Source organism: Patella vulgata, chromosome 8 (genome assembly GCF_932274485.2).
Source record: "Patella vulgata chromosome 8, xgPatVulg1.2, whole genome shotgun sequence".
NCBI lineage: Eukaryota > Metazoa > Mollusca > Gastropoda > Patellidae > Patella > Patella vulgata.
The window spans coordinates 32,279,030-32,295,064 of record NC_065886.2 but is presented as its reverse complement, the minus strand read 5'-3'; the positions used below and the strand labels follow the sequence as shown (position 1 = coordinate 32,295,064).

General features: G+C 38.2%; 1 long non-coding RNA gene across 1 annotated transcript; it reads right to left on the bottom strand.

Moving 5' to 3' along the window:
- Nucleotides 1-73: 73 nt before the first annotated feature.
- LOC130014129 (uncharacterized) lies at nucleotides 74-4,454 on the bottom strand. The gene is made up of 3 exons (XR_008789121.1): nucleotides 4,397-4,454; nucleotides 1,294-1,416; nucleotides 74-212 (listed from the first exon to the last, which is right to left on the bottom strand). It is a non-coding gene; the product is annotated as an uncharacterized LOC130014129 (long non-coding RNA).
- Nucleotides 4,455-16,035: the final 11,581 nt, after the last annotated feature.

Below are 16,035 nucleotides of genomic sequence, written 5' to 3'. Positions count from 1 at the left end.
CTTCAGCTTGATTGGGTAATGACTTGTGAGCACTTGTTTGGAAAATGAAACATACAACTGAACAACATCATCTAAGTTTTATATAGTTTATTTTTAATGATGATTACAGTGACAATGACCGTGTTGACATCCTGGGGTTCCACCATGTTCACACTGACAGCTAGACAAGTCATCATCAGTACAGGTACCTGGTGGGGCTCCAACAGTGTGGCCTGGAAAATATTAAATACCAGACACAAATTAAATACTACATTTTGATATTACAATTGATATTACGTCGAAGGTGATATTGCAGATGATATTAATTACTTAAAGGAGTGAGCGTATTTCGATATCACCAATATCACTATTTTGATATCCGCGTGTTTTAAAGTAAGATACATTGGCTTTATAGTAATACTTATTCGTTTGACCATGTCTTTATAGTAATATACATTGGTTTGGTCATGGCTTTACTGTAATAGACATTGGTTTGATATCATGACTTTATTGTAATATATATTAGTTAGACCATGGCTTTATTGTAATTTAAAACATAGATATGACGTCACCCTTTGACGTTTTTAACCATTATATAGGAGAATGTACGTTTTTCTTAAAAAAAATAGTCTATTATTTATAACGTGCATGTTGTTTTAAGAATATATCCATTATTTTGTGACTTGTTCATTTAGAAAACTATTCATTATTTTTATCTCTATGGTGCTATGTTTTAAGTTTGATAATAGCCTCAGACTGTCCGTTATATAAATACAAAGAAAACCTTCGGGGCTAACGCCCCTCAATTGTCATAATGGACAGTGTTCGGCCATTATCCATCACATACACTGTTTTGGGGATGACTTTATTGTAATATACATTGGTTTGGCCATGTCTTTATTGTAATATAACAGATACATTAATGTTTAATAAATTAATTAACGTGGTAACCCGAATGCACGCTTTCAATATAAAACCCTCGGAATTGAACGGTAGATCTTTACGGCTTCCTAAGAGACAGAGACGAGAGACAGGGTTGGGGTGTCCACTCTAATAATAATATGGTTCAATTTCATTTCGAACAGGGCCTCGGTTTTTCCGACCGATAGACTACACATCCTATCTTGCCAGGACCTTTGTCGTGTCCTGTACCACCTATCGAACAGAGAAACAACACAGGAAAATCTAAAGGTACTTTCACGACCAACACCATGATCGAAACCAGAACCCCTTGAACAGCGAGCGAGGCAGCGCCTTACCCACTGAGCCACCGCGACTCCAAGCATAGAGCCATGAACTGTCTTCCGTACTAACCTCTACATTCACATTTTCCATCAAATAAATTACAGTGATGTATTTCGTGAGCGTGACAGTCGATCACAGCTAAACAATCACGGTTGTGTTCACAATGACGTTGAGCTTCTACCACCCATACAGCTGGAAATAAACAAAACATCAGATATAATTATTCTACAAACCTTTATTTTTATATTGTCTCGGGTTCACTTCCGTAATTTACCGAGATGAGTGCTCTGGCTGTCCAGCATGGTTTCCCCTCTTCAGAGAAGGCGGAAGCGCCGGGTTCCTCGTCCTTACGTGCACGCTAATGTTCAACATGCTTACATATACCTCAACGTTCAAACTAGATCCTCTGTCGTGCCAGTTCCTACCTCTTGCACCACTCCAAGGGCTGGAAAATACCTAGAAAAATTGTCGACAAACCCGGTATCCCTCAGTTGGTGAGTCGGCTCCACATTAATAGAGACACTATGACTCCAACTGGCTAAACACAACCGTCACAGGAACAAATCTAAGGATCATACACCCGGGACTTCAGGGGTTGAGATAGAGCTCTGGTTGGCAGGTAACCTCTGGCTTGCCGTCGTGGTTTCGATACCTGGTGTGAGCGTATATGGCTTGGAGTTATGGCACACTCTTAATCTTGTGTGTTTACTCCGGATTCTCTAGTTTCCTCCCATGGGAAAGTATCCTAAAGACCCCTGCGTGTGGACTGAGCATAGTAAAATAAGACAACTTGTCCGCGATATAACCCTCGGTGGGGTGGAAGGGGGAGTTAAACAGTAATAGAAGAACTCATGACTTCCTAGTTGGTGAGAAGCAACTAAAGAATGTGCCTTCGCCACTAACACCATGAACACAGACATGGCTCAAACATCCAGGACATTCCAGCTAGTTAGCAAGAAACAACTAAAGGATGTGCCTTCGCCACAAACACTATGAACACTGACAGGAAGAAACAAAACCTTAGGATCAAACATCCAGGACATCCTAGTTTGCAAAAGAAAACCCTAAAGAACGTGCCTTCGCCACTATGACTATGAATACGGACAGGAATAAAATAAAATAAAACCAAGTACGAACAATCCAAACCATTAGACAAAATTCGAAGTTCTAAAAATACGGTATAGGCAAAATAGTGTAATCACCGTGTACAAAATACACGGCAAACAGTGATAACAGGTGTCCGGAAGAGTAAGCTTACCCTGCCAAGCGCCACACCCACCGCATCTGCATCCAAACTATTAGACGAAATCTCGGTAAAATAGCGTGATTAGCCAATAGACTATCGGTATGCAAAATGCACGTGATGAACAGTGTTAACGATATAGTGGACATAATCAGGGAGATAGTATATGTGTCAATTAAATATATCTAGAATAATAGCCGAGAGAGACATGTTATATTTACCAATCAAGTCAATATGACGGCCATAAAACTTTTTAAAGGTTTTATAAGTTTAGTGCACATGTATCCCTGTAGTTGAAGCTTAGATGACAAATGCTTCGATCTACTTAAAAAATCAGAATAAAAGGAACAAGCTCTCGCGTAACGGATTAGCTGAGACACAAACACTTCATAAGCTGGTGATATTTGAATGTTACTACTAATAAATGGAAAGTTAACAATCGGAAAGTCAAAGTCATCACGTTTATCGTGCAATTTAACACTTAGTGTATGGCAATTGTCAAAATCGAGACGCAGATCCAAGTAGGAAGCGTAATTGTCACTGTCAGTAGTGTTTTTAATTTCGAGCTCATCAGGATATATAAATTCTACACAATCACTAAATTTGGGATTATTCAGTGATAGAACATCATCGATATATCGATAAGTGAAATTAAAATGTCTGACTAATCGTTTATTTGTTTTTACGAGTGCCAGTATGTAATCGGCTTCGTAGGAAGAGAGAAACAAATCAGCAAGCAAAGGTGCACAGTTGGTGCCCATGGGGATACCTACCACTTGCTGATATATTTCCCCTCCAAATTCAACAAAGATATTATCAAGTAAAAAATCCAACATCTGAATTATCTTGTTGGCGGTGAATTTATTTTTTGTTACCACTATAGTTCTTAACTAAATATGTGGAATTGTAATTAACAAATAAATATTGATATCTAACAGTTCCCGATTTACATGAAAAGACACTGTGAATGACGTCTTTTAACCGAGCTTTTAATTTACTATGGCGAATTTTAGTGTACAAAGTAGAAAAGTCAAACGTTTGTATAGATGAGACTGAAGCAAGTGATCTAGATTGTAAACCATCAAGTAATTCTTTGGAATTTTTTAATAACCACATTTGATTAATACCACTACGAGAGTATATTTTGTCACAGTATTTTTGAATACCCTCTTTAACTGCCGTTAGTATAGATGTCAATACTTTTGAAAGTGTTTTTGTGGAACACCGGGATGAACCTGCTATAAAACGTTGCTTATAGGGATTTTTATGTAGTTTAGGTATCCAATATAACAAGGGCAGATCTGTACAGGTATCTCCACATGGAGTACCAAATGAAGTATGTACAGATCTGTGATTGGATATAATTTCATCCTTACTAAGCGTAAAGCGTTTATACGTAGCACTCTCGATTGATTTCCCGAAACTAAGTTCTTTGAACAGACAATCATAATAATGTCGTTTACATATAAACACTATGTTATTGGACGCTTTGTCAGCCGGAACAATGACATACTTGTCATGTAAGGCGTTGAGATTTTCAACAATGCTAACATCATTTAGGCCTAGTGTCAACTAACAAACGTTGCATGTAAGTTCTTCGTTTTAGTAAACGACTAATAGACTTAGTCCAATCTGAGAGAGTATCAGAGGTAACATCTTCCCTCTTGGCCCATGATCTAGCGCAGTCCTTTACGGCATCCATGTTAAGTTTGAAATTTTGATCCCATGAAAATGGTTGCGGTATTAGGCTCAAACATCCAGGACACCCTAGTTAGCAAGAAACAACTAAAGAATGTGCCTTTGCCACTAACACCATGGACACGGACAGGAAGAACTCTAGGATCAAACAGCCGAGACCCCCTAGTTAGTGACAAGTAGGGCCATATTTTTTTCACATAAAGAAATAACAATTTTATAACATTTACTTACCTGCTACGACGGCTACTAAAAACAATAATTTCATTTTGATGATTTTCTTACACGTACAAATTCGTATATATCACGTCTCCGTTTCAACTGATTATTTATAGTAAAACACAAATGTTCTTTGGTCCATTTTAAGATTAAAAAAGACATCTGGACCTAATTTCTTGATAATTTGATATGCAGTGTATAGACCTCGGTTTTGGTTTAAAAGGATCGACAAGATAACAGATTAACAAGAAAAGTAGGTCTAGTTGTTATCTTAAATTTTTAAATGGACCAAAGAACATATGTGTTTTACTATAAATAATCATTTGAAACGGAGACGTGATATATACGAATTTATACGTGTAAGAAAATCATCAAAATGAAATTGTTGTTTTTAGTAGCCGTCGTAGCAGGTAAGTAAATATCGGAAACAAGTTGTATAATTTTCCTATACTTAACGTAGGGACCTGTAGTGGTCTTTCCTATGGGAAAACCGACGATGTTGAGAATGTGCCCCTAACGCCAAGCCAAATACGCCCTAAAAACCCACGAAGTTCCTTTTGTTTAATCCTCGGATTTGTTTCTGTTCGGCTGTGTATAACCTGTTGGAGTGATGGTGTCTCATTCAATATGGCGCCGACTCGCTAACTAGGGGATATCAGGTTCGACGAGAATGTTCCTAGTATTTTCCTGTCTTGTCAGTGGTGCAACAGTGTAAATGTGGGCGTGCACATAAGGATGAGAAATGAAATGAAATGGGGTTTAACGTCCTACTGTTCTGCTCCTAACCTGGGCTAATGAAGACGGGCATACGCCATACAGTGTGCTATGAGGGAAATTTTGCCCGGGCAGCGGTGCTACGTCCTACTCTTATATCGAATTCCAACTGCCAAGGGATCTTTTACGTGGAGGTCAATGTGTACACGAGACCTCGGTTTTTGGTCCCATCCGAACGACTAGACAGCTGTCCTTGTCAGGCCCCCCGTCCTGCATCACTGACAAGGGGAAACCACGCCGAAAAATCGGGATGAACTTTCTCGGCCAATGCAGGGATCGAACACCCGACCTCCAGGGTAGCGAGCCAGCGTCTTACCCACTTAGCAACGTGATCCCCCATAAGGACGAGGAACTATGGAAACCATACTGGACACTAGAGCACGTATCCCGGTTAATATAGGAATCGAACCCTAACCTCCTGGTAAGTGTACCATAGTAAGAATAAAGGGTTGTAGAATAATTATATATCATGTGATTTTATATTTCCAGCTGTATGGGTGGTGGAAGCTCAACGAGTCTGTCACAGCAACCATGAATGTGCAGCTCTGATCGACTGTCACGCTCACGAAGAACATCACTGTAATCTACATGATGGAAGATGTGAATGTAGAGGTTAGTACGGAAGCCACTTCATGACACGTAGATTCTGTGTCCGTTCAGTTGTATTGGGCAGGACAGGGGGCTAGCAAGATGAGATTTTTATTCCTTCGGATGTGACAAAACTTAGCCTCTACTTGAATTAAAATTGAACCATATATGTTGGTACCGATGACTTGAAATGATCTAGTTTGAGTAGAGTGGACGCCCCACCCCACCCTATCTCTCTTTCTCTTAGTAAGCCCCAATCCAATTCGGTAGATATTATAATTAAAGCTTGCATTCGGGTTTCTACGTTGATTAATGTATTAAACCTATATTTAGCTGTTATATTACAACAAAGCCATGGTCAAACCAACGTATATTACAGTAAAGCCATGGTCAAAACAACGTACATTACAATAAAGCCATGGTCAAACCATCGTATATTACAATAAATCCATTGTCAAAGCAACGTATATTACTATAAAGCCGTGGTCAAACCAATGTATATTACACAAAAACATGGTCAAACCAATACGAATTATCTTAAAGCCATGGTCAAACCAAAGTATATTACTTTGATATCAAAGTGTACTACAGTGATATTAAAATCCTTTTATGTAATTAACACAAGTTTTCTGCGATATCACCATCGGCCTGGGAGCGGATGTTAAGCCTTATCTAGTAATGGTAATATCAAAATGTAGTATTTAATTTTTATCTGGTATTTTATGTTTTTCAGACCGCCCTGTTGGAGCCCCACCAGGTACCTGTACTGATGATGACTTGTCTAACTGTCAGTGTGAACATGGCGGAACACCAGGATGTCTACACGGTCATTGTCACTGTAATCATCATTAAAAATAAACTCTATAAACGGTCAGATTTCGCGTGACACACAAAATGACTGCCCATGGGGAGGAAAATACTTTAGTATCATGAGACAACATATTGAAACAATGAGAATATCCAAGTTGGATCATGATCATTTTATTGAACCAATAAGAATATCCAGGTTGGATCATGATCTTTTTTTTTTCTTTTTTCTTTCTTTTTTTGTGCTTGAAAACGATAAGAGCATACTTGTCGAAACGTTGTGCTATATGTCTGTAAACCAGTGATTGTTTTCCATATAAATTGTGGGGCTCTTTTTGGGTGGGAGGGGAGGGAGTTGTATGATGTTGTTCAGATGTCATCTGACACACAAAATGGCCGACCCAAGTAGAAACATACTTTAAAGCAATGCGAATATCGAAGTTGGATATGCTCATGCAAATGACAGACCTTCTGAATGGGGCTTTGGACTAAATATAATACCAGATATTCCGCAATTATTGTATACATGTATCATGTTGAAATTATTAAATATGATGTAGAATGTTTAGTAATTATAAGCCGCCAAGATATTACCGATGTTTGAACAAACTTGGATAATACCAAACACATGCCCGACCGTCTGAAAAGGGCTTTAGGTATGTCGACATTATTAAACATTAGGTAGAACTTTACAACAAATTTGTACATTATTATACATTATGTAGAACTTGAACAACAAATTTGTAGACCAGATACATGTCCGACCGTCTGAACAGGGTTTTGGTATTCGGAAATTATTATAAATGATGTAGAATTTATTAAAATTATAAGTGGTCCTGTTTCTATCAGTATTTGAATTGAGACATCTTTACATTGCCCATATTGAGGGGTGGGGGTTGGGTGGCCGAATGGTTAGCACGTGCGCGCTTATCATAAAGTCTGTCATTGGGTCAACTTGCGTGGTTTCCATTCCCCGGTTGTACGTGACAAGGAGTAGGGTTGCCTGTTCAACCTCGTGGGTTTTCTCCGGGTCTGCTAAAGACTCCTACGCGCAAGCGAATTCTTGAAATAAAATTGAACAATGTGTTAGTCCCGAAATGACCTGGTTTGTATCTAGTGGATAAGTATTGAGGAGCTGCATTATTGCGACATTTATACAATAATGTTAGTATTTTGTGTTTGACTCGCGCCTCAGCAGGTAACCAGTGTAAAGAAGCTAGCACATTCTGGATGTGATCAAACTTATGTGTCCTTGTTACTATTCGGGCTGCGGTATTAAGAACTTTCTGGATCGTGGCCAGAAGTGCTTGTGGGATTCCACAGAGTAAACTATTACAATAATCAATCCTTGATAAAATCAGTGATCTCACAAGTAGTTTACAAGGATCATCAGTGAGATAGTCTCTGATGTTGCATATATAGCGTAGATGATAGTAGCATGTACGGCATACCATATCAACCCGAGTTTCCATTGTTAGAGAAGGATCAAATATCACTCCAAGGTTTCGAAAATTTTTGGAGAAATTTATTTCTGAATTACCAATGGTGATTTTAAGACCAGGTAGTAACTTGAGTTGTTGTGATGAACCTACTAAAAGAGCTTCTGTTTTATCGTCGTTCAATTTTAGTTTGTTCGCTTTCATCCTCTGTTTAACTGCCAGCGAACAGTCAGTAGTTTTTTGTAAGGCATTTCTGATTAGCACAGGACTAGACACACCAATGAGTTGATCCTAATTTCATTCACTTGTATTTCTGAGGAGTCAAAATTCTCACACGAATTTTTTGATTGTGATATTGGGTGCAACAAGGTTCTCATTTAATTCCACTGTTATCGATTACCTACGGATAAAAATCAAATGATAGAATTTTATGTGGATTTCCTGGTCATTTGTGGCTTAAAGTAGATCATAAATCAAGGGCGGGTAACTCTATTTTATATCATCTGGAGGCAGACCACCATTAATTTCCCCATTGACTTCCCCCATTGACTTCAATGTTAATTCTGGCCTCTTTGCCCACCTCCAACTTTTCCCCAAATTTTTGTTGGGCTGAATACTTTTCACTACAGACAGAGGAACAAATGGTCATGTCTTTGCACTAAAATTTGTATGAGATTGACCACCAAAATTTTGAGATACACAAACTTGAAGAAGCATACTAAAAACATGTAACTAGTTGCCGTACATATCACCGTAGCCAACCTGATAACCCCGTTATCCTTCCGCCTCAAAATCATGTATATTTACCAAAACCTGGCAGAAAATGTTAATTCAAACTCTCTTCATCCATTCTAGACCAAAATATCAACAACAATGGGCATGCAAAAGGGGAGAAAAGAGACAGATGGAGAATTGCTATAAATAGACGAAGACGAACTACAATTTGGGTACCGAGATGGTGAAATTTAATGGTGGCCTGCCTCCGTCTAATGGATAATTGAGCTATTAAAACTACACACGTTATCATCTTTATCGGGTGTTTATTGTAACCTTGTATATAGTGGTTAAAATGTTTACTTCCGGTTTACATACATAACATGACCATAAGTTCATTTTTGTTCTGGTATGTATATAGAGGAAAGGGGGGGGGGGCTGGATTACGAAATGGTTAAACGCGTGTGTTTTATATCAGAATGTGTCGCATAGATTGAGGTCGTTCGTAATCCTCGCTTGTACGTGGTTTGGGAGTAAGGCCGACTGTCTACCCTCATGGGTTATCCCCGGGTCTCTCAGTTGCCTCCCCACCCCATTCAAAACGAGACACTAACGCGTGAGCGAATTATTGAAATAAAATCGAACCATACCTTGGGTTTCGAAATGACCTGGTTTGTGTCAAGTGGAGTGGAAGTTTTATAAATATGCTGGTAGTTTGTTATTATAAATTGAACCAAATATTAGTCCCGAAATGACCTACCTTTTGTTGAGTGGACGTTGACATTCTGGCGAAAGAGAGGGGTGGGGTGAATGAAGTCGGGTTTCAATCTCAACAACACAATAGTTTGGTCTTTTGAGACTTAACATGTGGAACATCTAAATCAGATTCTGGTCCCTAAGCAATGCCAATTTGTACACGTTAGGACTTTCTGGGGTATGGTTAAAACTGTGCGGTGGGGGCACATTTTAATTTAAATCTTAAGTAGGACAAGTTGATTGATAGTCTATTACCGGCCTCAATAATTAAATGTAAAATGCGAAAAGTGTATTTCACACTAGGTGGGCTGTTTAGTAACGGTGCACCTTTTGATAAAAAATGCTATAACATAACCGTAATCTTCTTGTTTAATTAGTGATTTAACAAGTACGATCGTACTATGGACCAGGAACTGACCATGTTCTTGGATTAAAAATTAATTCACCAAAATAGTTTAAAGAACAAGCATGTCGATTTTCATGTCGATCGGACCTATATTATAGGCTTTCTCGAAGAGCTTCCCCCAAAACCCAGGAAGGAGAAGAAGATACTGAGTAGTGGTTAGCGACCAACGTCTTACTCACAGAACTACTGTGGCTCCTCGGTCCAATGAAAACGTGCATCATAATAGATGTTAGAGATTTAAAAATGAATGGGGTTTAACTTGTTTCGTTTCTGTACCAGCCGGGATAATGAAGACGAGTGTGTGTGTTATGAGGGAAATTTTGTCCAGGTAGCGTCTCTATGGTCTGCTTTTATTTCGATTCCCAACTGGCGAGGGGCCTTTAAGGTGATCCAATGGTATATACAGGTCTTCGATTGTTTTTTCAAGGCCCTCCACCCCCCACCCCTAAAAACCATGCTTTACTTGACACGCCCTCTATTCTGCATGGATAGTAAGAAGACATCGTGCAGATTGGAACATCCCGAAAAACTGTCTTGGCGAAGACCGGGATCTAGCCCAAGACCTATATACTTTTGACAGAAGCTATGATTCTTATGACTGACTTCTGCAAAGTGAAAAAATCTAAACACAGGTTGATTTCTGATTTTATTACACCAATCTGCCTCCAGGTTTTAATTGCTGAAAAAAATAAAAGAAAAAGTATAAATTCCTAAATTATTTTCTATTTAGTTGGTTCTAGTTTTTATTATATATTATCGCTGTTATGTGTGGTGAAGAGCTGTCTGAATTCATCAATAATTACAACAAATTTTATATATCATATAATAGTTCCTAAATACCTAAAGTCCTGTTCAGACAGTCGGACATTTATCTGTTGATATCCAGATATGTTGGTCAAATACGAGTAATAGCGGGACGATGTAAAATCCCACATGATACATGTATATAATAATTCCTGAATAACTGTTGTTATATTTAGTCTAAAGCCCCATTCATACAGTTTGACATTTGCATGATCATATTCAACTTGAATGTTATCATTGCTTCAGCTTGATTGGGTAATGACTTTTGAGCACTTGTCTGGAAAATGAAACATACAACTGAACAACATATTTTATATATTTACCTGTTTTATACAGTTTATTTTTTTAATGATGATTACAGTGACAATGACCGTGTTGACATCCTGGGGTTCCACAATGTTCACACTGACAGCTAGACAAGTCATCATCTGTACAGGTACCCGGTGGGGCTCCAACAGTGTGGCCTGAAAAATATTAAATACCAGACACAAATTAAATACTACATTTTAATATTACAATTACTAGATAAGGCTAAACATCCGCTTCCACGTGGAAGGTGATATTGCAGGTGATATTAATTACTTAAAGACACATAAATAAAGAGTTGGCCATTCTTGCTATAATAATTCAAAAATAGATGATAAAAAAGAAAATATTGAAAATTTCAGTCAAATTACTTTATTTTGAACGGAGTTGTCACTGTTGAACATTTGGACTAGAAATAGGCATCAACTATGTCTGCACCGTCTGCGATAATTTCCGATCGTTTGATTGACAGACGATAACTCCACCCACATATTCTCGATTATCAAGTAACATTCTCAATGGCAATGGTACTCTCGTTTGTCAGCGACTAACGGTAAAAGTTAGCTTGGTCAGTCATTTATTGACTGTTTAAAAAATCCAAGCCATCCGAGGGTCTACAGAGTTGATTTTGAGCTTGTCATGTAAATAAAGGTCTCTTTAATGATTTCTATAACATCCGAAGCCTAAATAAAGACTTATAATAGGCAGAATTAGCTCTTGCATAATGTATGTTTAAAGGATTGAGCGTATTTTGTTATCACTAAAATTCAGCGTGTTTTGATGTCACTTGCATTCAAGATTTTAAAGACACATTGGCTTTATATTAATACTTATTTGTTTGACCATGTCTTTATAGTAATATTGGTCATGTCTTTACTGTAACATTGGTTTAACCATGACTTTATTTGTAATATATATTAGTTTGACTATGGTTTTATTGTAATATACACTGTTTTGGCGATGACTTTATTGTAATATAAATTGGTTTGGCCATATCGTTATTGTAATATAACAGATAAATAGGTCTAATAAATTAATTAACGTGGTAACCCGAATGCACGCTTTCAATATAAAACGCTCCGAATTAAATGGTAGATCTTTGCGAATTCCTAAGCGACAGAGACGAGAGACAGGTTTGGGGAGGGGGTTCACTCCACTCTACACAAACATGTTCATTTCATGTCTTCGGGCCAACAATTATAATTTGGTTCAATTTCATTTCGCACAGGGCCTCGGTTTTTCCAACCGAACGACTACACATCCTCTCTTGCCAGCCCCTCTGTCATGTCCTGTACTACGTACCGAACAGAGAAACAACGCAGGAAAATCTAAAGGTACTTTCACGACCAACACCATGATCGAAACCCAAAACCCCTGCACAGCGAGCGAGGCAGCGCCTTACCCACTGAGCCACCGCGACTCCAAGCATAGAGCCATGAACTGTCTTCCGTGCTAACCTCTACATTCACATCTTCCATCAAGTAAATTACAGTGATGTACTTCGTGGGCTTGACAGTGGGTCACAGCTAAACAATCACGGCTGTGTTCACAATGACGCTGAGCGTCTACCACCCATATAGCTGGAAATAAATAAAACGTCATATTTATTATTAATTATTCTACAAAACTTTATACTTATGATGTCTCTCAATAGGAGGTCTCGGGTTCGATCCCGCATTTAACCGAGATACGTTCTCTGGGTGTCCAGCATGGTTTCCCCTTGTCATAGTAGGAGGAAGCGTCGGCGTTCCGCATCCTTACGTGCACGCTAATGTTCCACAAGCTTATATACACGTCAGTGTTCAAACTAGATCCTCTGTCGTGCCAGTCTACCTCTTGCACCACTGCCATTGTCGACGAACCCGGAGACTTCAGGGGTTGAGACATGCTAATGTTCTAGAGTGTAACTTGAAAATGTTTAAACCGTTCTTATGTATATTAATATACAATGTATTTCAATTAAAAAAAAAAGGAAAAAAGTAATTATAAGCGGGCAAGTTATTACCGATATTTGAACAACAAATTTGGATATCACCATACACATGTCCGACCGTCTGAACAGGGCTTTGGTATTCGGGAATTATTAAGTAAAATTTGTTGTTTACATCGCCGATATTTTTCTTTTGTTGTCTAAGCAATTAAAACCGTCTTTTACCATGGAAAGCTGGGAAGCAGATTGTCATTAAAATTAGCCACCAACCTTTGCAGACGCCAGCCAAAGAAGCATTGCTTCTGTCAAAAGACAAGCAGACACAGTTTATTCAACTAGTTATAATACACGTTTCATATGATGGAAGTGTATCGGCAAATCGTTGTCATATTCAGGTGACAATTCCTGATATCCAAGTTAACTTTGAAGTTATTCCTATTTTCCTTTCTATCATTTTAATTATCTGAAAGTTGACAGCAATTAGCTCCGGGACTTTATACAGATTTTCTCCACTTAAAAGACTCAAGTGAGGGGTCTCCTTTTTGTTTGCTACGTTGAATTACGACAATTGCATCGGTAATTAAACGTCGATCGGCCTAGAGACACGCATGTCTTTCACGCTACACGATCCCAATTTCATTCGCTTGCTTTTCTTTAAAGTCACACGAATTATTTGATTGTGATATTGGGTGCAACAAGGTTCTCATTTAATTCCACTCTTATCGATTATCGACTCATAAATCAAAAGATAGAATTTTATCATGTGGATTTCCTAGTAATTTGTGACTTAAAGTAGATCATAAATCAAGGGCGTGTAACTCTATTTTATATCATCTAATGGATAATTTAACAGTCAGTGTTATTGCGCGAGCTTTCAAAACGACATGCGTTATCATTTTTATATGAGACACGCATTTCTTTCACCGGGCATAATCCCAATTTCATTCGCTTCCTTTCTATAAAGTCACAACGAATTATTTGATTGTGATATTGGGTGCAACAAGGTTCCCGTTTTATTCTACTCTTATCGATTATCGACTCATAACACCAAATGATAGAATTTCATGTGGATTTCCTGGTCATTTGTGGCTTAAGGTAGATCATAAATCAAGGGCGTGTAATTCTATTTTATATCATCTAATGAATATTTTAACAGTCGGTGTTATTACACGAGCTATCAAAATGACATGCGTTATCATTTTATCGGATGTTTATGGCCCCTGATTGTACGAAAAATCAAGTTTTTAGCTTGTGAACACTGTAGAGGTCACAATTTTTTATCCGATTTAGTTTAAACTTGACATGTATGTTTATAACCCACAGATCTCAGTTCCTATCGATATTCGCGCATATCAGACCATAACTTCCTGAATTATGACCCCTGATTGTATGTGGACGTATATTCACGTAGACGTATATTGTCGTCGCCCCTATCCGGACGTCCGTCCACAATTGTTGAACATTCTACAGGTCACAATTTTTATCCGATTTCAATGAAACTTGAAATATAGGTTTATCACCCTAAGATAATCGCGTTTTTAGCTTGTGGACCCGATCCAAGAAAACCGTGTGAATATATCACCGTTACACCCTAAGGGTGGTTGAGTTAGAATTTCGTAAAAATCGGACCGAAACTGACGGACAAAATGGCCGCCCCTCGTTCGCAAATAGTGTCAAAATATTGTGTATCAGGGTTGTGAATCCTCTGGAGGTTACAATTTTCATCTGATTTTGATGAAATTTGAAATGCATGTGTATAACCCAAATATCTTGGTTCCTTTCTATTATCCGATTTTTAAAAAAACGTTCGAATATATCACCGTTACACCGTAATTTTGTCTGCGGTTGAGTTTCATGAAAATCGGACCAAAATTGCCAGACAAAATGGCCGCCCCTTATACCCAAATAGTGTAAACATCTGGTATATCAAAGTTGTGGACCCTCTAGACTTTCTAGAGGCCACAATTTTGATCCGATTTCGATGAAACTTGAAATGCAAGTTTATAACCCAAAGGTCTTGGTTCGAATCGTAATTTTCTGAATTATGGCCTCTGGTTAGACTAACGCCACCTGGCCTATGTTACTCCCCGGTCCAAGCTACCCCTATACCCCAAATTTCAGACTCGGGGCAGACCTAGTGTAGCCGCCAACCCCGAATAGACAGACAAACGACAGTCACAAATATTAGTATAGATAGATAGATTTAAAAAAAACGTTCGAATATATCACCGTTACACCATAATGTTTGTTGACGTTGAATTTTGTGAAAATCTGGCCAAAACTGCTGGACAAAATGGCCGCCCCTCGTACGCAAATAGTGTAAACATCTGGTAAATCAAGGTTGTGGACCCTCTAGAGGTCACAATTGTGATCCGATTTCGATGAAAGTTGAAATACACGTTTATAACCCAAAGATCTTGGTTCCTTTCGATATTCGCGCGTATCGGATTGTATCTTCCTGAATTATGACCCTTGAATGTACAAAAAATCGCGTTTTTAGCTTGTGGTCTCTCTAGAGGTAACAATTCTTATTCGATTTAAAAAAACGTTCGAATATATCACCGTTACACCGTAACTTCCTGGATTATGGCTCCTGATTGTTCGAAAAATCGCAATTAGAGTTCACAATTTTTTTTTCCGATTTTAAAAACCGTTTGAATATATCACCATTCCACCATAATGAAGGTTGAATTCGAATTTCGGGAAAATCGAAATGAAATTGCCCGACTAAATTGCCGCACATTGTACGCAAATTGTGTAAAAGTATGCTACGAAGGTCGTGGACCCCCTAGAGGTCACAATTTTTATCCGATTTTGATGAAACTTAAAACATATCTTTATATCCCAAAGATCTCAGTCCCCTTTGATATTTGGGCATTTCAGACCATAACTTTCTGGATTATTGCCCCTGATTGTACCAAAAATCCTGTTTTTAGCTTGTTCTCTATCCATCTCTTGCAAAATGTGGGCGTATCCTGCCTGGCAGCCGCTGGTTATGCTTTTATATAAATATATGTTTATAGTACGATTTCTTCAGCATACCTGTTTTGCATTTCTTGTACGGTTTTACGTATTATAATTAGTGCAATTACATAGCTGAATAATTCCGATTAGTTCCTGAATCGATAGT